Below are 7,316 nucleotides of genomic sequence, written 5' to 3'. Positions count from 1 at the left end.
CAAGTAGCTTTGCGCAGAGGCTATATTTAAAAATAGAATCATACTGCTGACTTAGAAGAATGAAAGTATCACCTTTGTGCTCTTCCTGTCCTGAGGTTGGCAAAGTAGGGAAACTGGAGAAGTCCAGATTCCCTCCAATAGCTTAGGGGTGGAGATGAAAAAAATAATGAGAGAAATGGTGACACCATGGATACAAAAAAATAGTTTTCTGGGGGGTATTTTTTTCAGTCACAGGATGATCTGGGTATTAATGAGAGTTTCTGTCATTGCCATCTTTCTGCTTTTACCTTTTTGTGTTCACTCGCAGGTTAGTCTGTAAGCCAACAGCCATGACTGCTCTGCTTACAGAGAGCCGTGTTTGTAAAAGGTGAACATATTGCCAGTAACAGGCTAGAGGAAGTCAACAAGGATGGAAGAGGGTTAAGAAAAAAAGAGGGAAAGGTACGCCAAAGAACTAAAAGGAGGGTGGCTGGGGCAGAGTATGTAAGATAGCTTCAGGGATGAGAAATAATCAGAAGAAGAAAAAGCTATGCAAAATGGAAAAAATGGGAAAGACCTACAAGATGGGCTGAGAAAGCAAGCTGAGAGAGAAAACAAAGGGAAAGAAACAGAAATAAAAATAGTATGAAAGAAATGAAAAGTTTGAGAAAAGAAAAACAGGAAAGGAGGCAAAGAAAAGGAGAAATGTGACCTGGATGCCCATCAGATCTGATCAACTAAAAGCCAAATGTACTAATCTAAACAGTTTTGGAAGTAAGAGCTAAGAAAATATTGACAGATTTCCTTTTGAAACTGGGCATTTCTGCATGTAGACAATAAGCCTCAGACATTTGTTTCACCTTGTAATCTTCATGCCAGCTTCCTTCCTAAAAAAAATTCAGCCAGTTTTTCTTCGGCATTATCAGTAGGTGGATCACAGCCATTTTAAAATATGACGTCATAGATTGTATTCACTGGTCCAAATAAGAAAGAATACACAATGCTTTTCCCAAAAGGGGCTACACATGAATGTCACTAAAATGCTGCTCTGTTGTTTGCTTTCTTAGCATGCTCAGTTTTTGTCTAGGAAATACAGCAGAAATTAATACAGAGAAAAGTATTTACATAACATAAGCTGGGCAAATTGGCTCAAGAAGAACTTTTTGTTTCATCTCATGTAACAGAATGGCTGTAAATCAAGGGCTACAGACAAAAGTTCAACAGTATTATATTCTATAGCTGTGAAGGTTTTCCTGATCACTAGCCAGCAAAACAGAAGGTCAGGGAGTGTCTACACTTCAGAACAACTCATTTTCAAGGTCTGCATAATGGCCTGAGCAAGCTCGTGCTGACCTGGTGCCTTTTTTCTGTGGAAATTCATGAAGGAAGCACTCTCCAAGTTCTGAGGTTCCTTTACCTGTCAGCAGGGAGAGGGAGGAAAGAAGAACCGAAGAATGTCATGATCAAACTGCAGGGAGTTCTGGGATACTTCTGATGCCAGGGGTGTCCCAGAGCCACACTAATGCCTGCCCAGTTCTGTGAGAGCCATCAAAAGGGTTTGGGTTACAAAGCATATTGTTTTCAATAATTTGTTCCTGAAATTATTTAAATTCTCCTCCCTTTCCTTCTTTTCCCCACATGAACTCCGCTTTGTGTATGTTCTAAGGAGCTGTTTGTTGTTATGATCAGAGTTTTTGAGCTGGCACATATTTTTACAGCGATTAACAATTGTTCTCATGAACGGTTAGCATCCTTTCTCTGCTTCAGGGGGGAAGAGAATAATTCAAAGTACCTCACAGATTTGTTTCTGATTAAACTTCCTGGTTGGGGCCATTTGATGACATCTCTTCCTTTTTGTGCTCCATTAGATTATTAAAATCCCCTACATCGGACCTGTGCTGTTGCTGTGAATGACAGGCATGCATATTACCATTCCTGTCGCTGAATTACTAGTAGCATTAACATTACTCAAATGTGGAAATATGTAATAACCATGCTTAATAATAACAACAACAATTATTTTAATATTAGTATTAGTATTACTGTTATCTCCTTGGGCTTTTAATTATGGTTATTATTAACTTATCTCTAGTTTGCATTAACTTGTACTATTGTGATGTGGGGTCTGCAGGCAGCGTAACCTTGCAGGTTTCGGAGCACTGTATCTATGCATGCACAGAAAACAAATTCAGAGTCTTAGATTTGAGAAACACTAAGGGAAGAGTTTATGGTTTTCTCTTATGCCTTGTAAAGTGCCTACATAATGTTGATAAAGAAGCCATAATAAGAGCAATTGTTATTTTTTCTGTGTTATAAATTCAACTGTAATCTAAAACTGACCATAATAACTGTGCAACCTCCTCGGAATTTTAAAAATTCATAATTCTTTGCCCTATCATTTCTACAAGTAATTCTCGTATGTGAGCACTTTACTGTGCATTTCAGCTGTGCTGATTAGTTGTCCTGGAGTATTAAGGTTGTTATGTCTCTCTTGTGCCTTCAATTATATTGATACACTTTTCTGATTTTTAGTGATAATACTTTTCTACATTAATTTATGTCAATATATTGTAATTATTGCTTACAATACACTCTTGCAATGATCATTCCTGCTAATCAAAATATTTCTGTGAAAATTTTCAGAATCCTACTTAGAGATGTGTACAACTGATGCAAACATCACGTGAAAATTTTTAACCACTCCAGTTGTGGAGGTAGCTTTTTCATTTTTCATTCTGCACATTTATATCTTTCAATATACAACAAAAGGCAACAGCAGCATTCTTCACATCTCTTCTCTGCAAGTAATTACAAACCAAACCCAATTATTTAAGTCATAGAAGATTCTACTCACCTCACCCCTATTTTACATATAATGTCAAATACCGACATGACTGGCTTATGAAAAATCTTACACTTTGACATATTTTTTAAATCATTAAGTATGTTCTGTTACTGCATATCTGGAGAAGCAAAGGAGGGGAAATTCTGTTATTAGTTATTATCAGCATATTTTTATGATTGAGGAGTGACTGTTTTGTCACGCTATTTACTCGTCAATCCCTGCTAAATATGTTGAGGCACAGCAGAATTCCAGACAGAGCACACACTTCCTTCATTTCCACCAGGGTATTTAGCTAGCAGTTAAATTTCCACACAATTAACAAGATTCTTACTGAGAAGCCACCTTTGCCATTTACAGTTTAAAGAGCACAATTGACATACTCCCTTTTACCATAATGTCTGTTAATTTTACTCTGACATGTCTCTTCCCCTCTTAAGATTAATTGTTGGTGAACAGGTGGGCTGCAGCAGAAAAAGCAGCTTAACTTCTGAGGTACTGATCCTCAGTTTTGTAAGTGGAATGAACACTGATCACTTACTCCTTTCTGCGTGATTCTTTGGTGCTATGATTGCTGCTGGAGAATCCCCTCAGGTCCTCAGCAGTTCATTGTACGTGGCCTCCTGACCCCCAGTGCATACCATATGAAGTACATTATATTGCCTCTGGTGCACCATGCAGCCTGTGGTCTACCATAGAGCATCATTTATTAGGACTTAGACCCTCAACTAACAAGAAATTCAGAAACAGAATAGATGGGCTTTAAGGCTGTTGGAGGATTGCAGTCACACATGGTCTAAGCTGCTCCCTCAGCAAATTAACAAGTTAACAAAACTCTCAAACATGAAGCTTTTAATTCATCTTTAAATTCACCCTGTAATCCATCTTTATCTGGACTATTGGTTACTGACTTCTCTTGACTTAAAAACTCACTTGCAAATACAGGAAGTACACTCCCAAGAATGTATCAGCTTAGTTAATAAAAATTGAATGACACGAGTTGTTTTGTACCAGCATGGTATTTTGTAGCTGGCATAATAATGCAATAAAGTTTGCTGCTTGGCAGAGCCATATGTGAACACATGAGCAATGCTTCCATGGGCTATAAATAGCATCTCTTAATCCTTGCATTGATCTTCCTGTGCTTGCTTAAGGTTCACCTACCTATATTTGTATAGATTAATGTCATTTCTTTGATTTAAAATAAAATCAGCTATGTCTCAGTGTAATGTTAAACCCTACAATTTGCCGTGATTTAACAGGCAGTTATTAAAGATAAGCGCTCTTTCCCAGACTAAAAGTAGAAACAAAGACCTACTGGCCAGTTAGTCTCCCACTTTGAAGCTGACCATTAATAAATAAGCATTTTTACGTCCTCCATGGTATTATTTTTCCGGCACACTTACAAATGCCTCCTTAGTCCTGACAATCATGATTGATCTGGCACCATTTAGTAGAGAGCCTGAAGAGAAACATCTTCCACATTATAAATACAGATTGTTGATCCAGTAATGCTCTAATCGAAAAGCTGATACACACAGCCCAAGCACATTGCTTGCAGGTTGAGTACTGCCAGCCGAGGGGCCACACAAGTGGGCCTGGTTTCTTGCTGCGATCAGGATTCCCAGTGAGGAATCTGTCATGTGGCGTAAGGCTGGCTTACCATTTCAGAGAGAGTTGGACTACCTATTTTAAAATGACCATTTAGACAGAAATCATGCCGTTTCTGACACAGGAATGTTACAGGGTGCTGAAGGATCATTGGTTTTGGCATGGTGCTGCTGAAGGGATTGTTTTTCAGATGAAACATAAGATCCAAACTCTAGGAATCTCATGTTGTCAATAAATACGATCCTCTGACAATTTCTGTGTGGGAAGAAGTCTTAATTTTCTTGTTTTCATTACTCCATTTTGCTTTCCTAAGCTTCACTGCAGCTTACGTAGGATATATGCATTTCTCAATCTTATCCTGACATATAATATTGCTAAATAGTTGAATAGTTGAATGATTTTCTACAAGTGATGGCATCCACGTGCCTCGTGATGATGTTACCATTTATAAAATCCAGGAAAAAGCACGAAAAAATGATATTGCAACATTAAGAAATGAATATAATTGAGCATGTGACAGGAAGCTGAGAGGTTCTGCTTATTCTGGTGATGGCAGGTTATCAACGCCACTTTCATGTAACATTTTGATTAGTAATTAAGTTGTTAGACACCCTATTCCTACCATCATTTTTGTATTGCTGTTCTGGTACATGTGAACAGAGGGTGGTGTTACATACAGTTGAATTCAAAGTTCTTCTTTCCCCTTCCTCCACCACAAGACCACCTAGAGCTTTCAAAGAAATACATGTGTTAGTTTTTGAGGACCCCTGCTTTTAAACTGAGGGTGTTGTTTGATCAGTAAGACAGCTTGTTATTTGACTTAATTTCTGACTCAAAGCCAAATTTTGAACTATTTGCCATTGGGGAAGTCGGTCAGCGGTTTTGGGCTGTGCTAACTAAGCAAGTTTTCCCTTTTTCTCTAGAATTGTTGTCAACTATAAAAATAAAGTCAACAAGAATGCTGGGGATATTATTTTCTTCATAAAACTGAAATAGAAGCCAGGATATTTTGGCACAGAGAAGGAAGGTTGGAATCAGAAGGATCTGTCGCTACTAGGAATAAAGTTTTCTGATATGGAAAGCGTGGGATACCAGAATCCACGTGATCAGCACTGTCATGGGTGGGCTTGGGGGCCTCCTCTGTCGGGAAATGTAAGGAACAAAGGAGCTAGAAGGCTCACTAGTGCTTCTGTCACAGGGTGAGAGATGAAAATGAAAGGAAAAAACAGGCCCCTTTGAACAAACACTTCAAACATTCCATTTGAGGGGTCTTTTCTGCTACCAGACGCTCATTATTATTTTTTTAATCAGAAATTGATAGATCTCAACACAATAGACTCAAACACTGCACCCCGTACAGGTGAGTTGCTCTGTGCCTACCACACGCTGTGCCCTGACGGTTTCTACTCAGAAGCTGAAATGGGACTTGGTCGACAAGCCCAGTGCAATTCTGTGCTGCAGTTAACGCCAACAGAGTGGTAAGGACGAAGCTTCCCATGTAGCATTTGACTTTACGGACACAGGAACTAAGCAGCGAAGCCTGAGACATGAATCTTGAGACTGCACTGTGGCAGCTGCATACAAATAAGCAGCCTATACATTTGAAAGCTTGAGAAGTAAACCGGCTGTGCATTGAAAGGTAGGCATTTGGAGGTGGTAAATTTAGCCCTGACTCATTCAATGGCAATTTTGACACTTGGGTGGACTAAATTACTTTTAGGAGTTGCATCATGTTTTTACCAGATAGTTTGATTGAGCATGGTTTAACCCATTCATATACCTGTGGCCAGATTCTTGACCTTTCTCACTCGAAATAACTATGCAAGAATTTGTATATAATATATAGGTTCTGGGTGACCACATTATCTTCTGTCAGAGGCAATCACATTAATTAATGTATTGCTTTAAGTTACCAAATCACATCTTAAAACTGGACTTTTTTTTTTTTAAAATTCACTACTCCTATTGTAAAAGACTTAGAAGACCCTTTACTGCACATAGCTAAAAATCGGTTTCCAAAACCGACTTAAAGTATCTTCACAATTTTGCCCTTCAAATTAGAGAGTTCTTTCCTCTCCCTGGTGTTAACTCCTCAAGTATTTATGGAGAGCGCTAGCGTGCCAAGCTCTTCAGCCTGTTCCTGATGGACAGGTGCCCCGTTTCCCCAGCCACCTTAGTGCTCCTTTGTATCATTTCAACACAAGGGAATCGGAATCGTGCCCGCTACTGCAGATGGTTCTTCTACAACAGCATTAATACGTCCTGATCTCTACCAGAACGCGCTTGCCTGGCATGCTAGAAATGCATTTGCTGTTTTTCCCCAGGCAACACAGGATGATCATTTTTCTCTTGCCAATGGATTTAAATGCTCAGCAACTTCCAGGAAGAGCGGTTTGCATTTGTTTGCCTTCCACCTTTGCACAATGGCAGTTTATAGTGTTGACACTCAAGTATAAACAAAGTTTGAAGCCAGAAAAAAAAAATGCTGATGGAGAAATTCAAACATATGCCTAACTGTTGTTACTTTTTTGACATTTAAACGGAAAAGGCGAGTTCACAATTACAACATTTTTAGAAGGTGAATGCCCTTGTTCTTAATAATCCTGCTAAATTCTGATGCAAAAAGAGATGCAGACATTTTTTCACTGGTTTATTGGCCTCCTGCACTGGCCGGAGCAAGGCGACCCCTCGCCCACCGCCACCTCCCGTGAGAGCAGGTGGCCTCCGCCGGGCACCGCGCACACGGCCGCTCCGCCCGCGGCCCCCTGCAGGGCCACCGGTCACTAATTAACCTGCGACGCCTCTTTCGCAACGCTCAGTTCAACTGTTGCAGCATCGCTCGGCAGCGGGCCGCCGCCGCTGCTGCCGGTTACCGGCGGGGCTG

The sequence above is a fragment of the Falco naumanni genome, chromosome 7, assembly GCF_017639655.2.
Source record: "Falco naumanni isolate bFalNau1 chromosome 7, bFalNau1.pat, whole genome shotgun sequence".
NCBI classification, from domain to species: Eukaryota; Metazoa; Chordata; class Aves; order Falconiformes; family Falconidae; genus Falco; species Falco naumanni.
The sequence above is the reverse complement of the archived record's forward strand: the minus strand, read 5'-3'. Positions refer to the sequence as shown.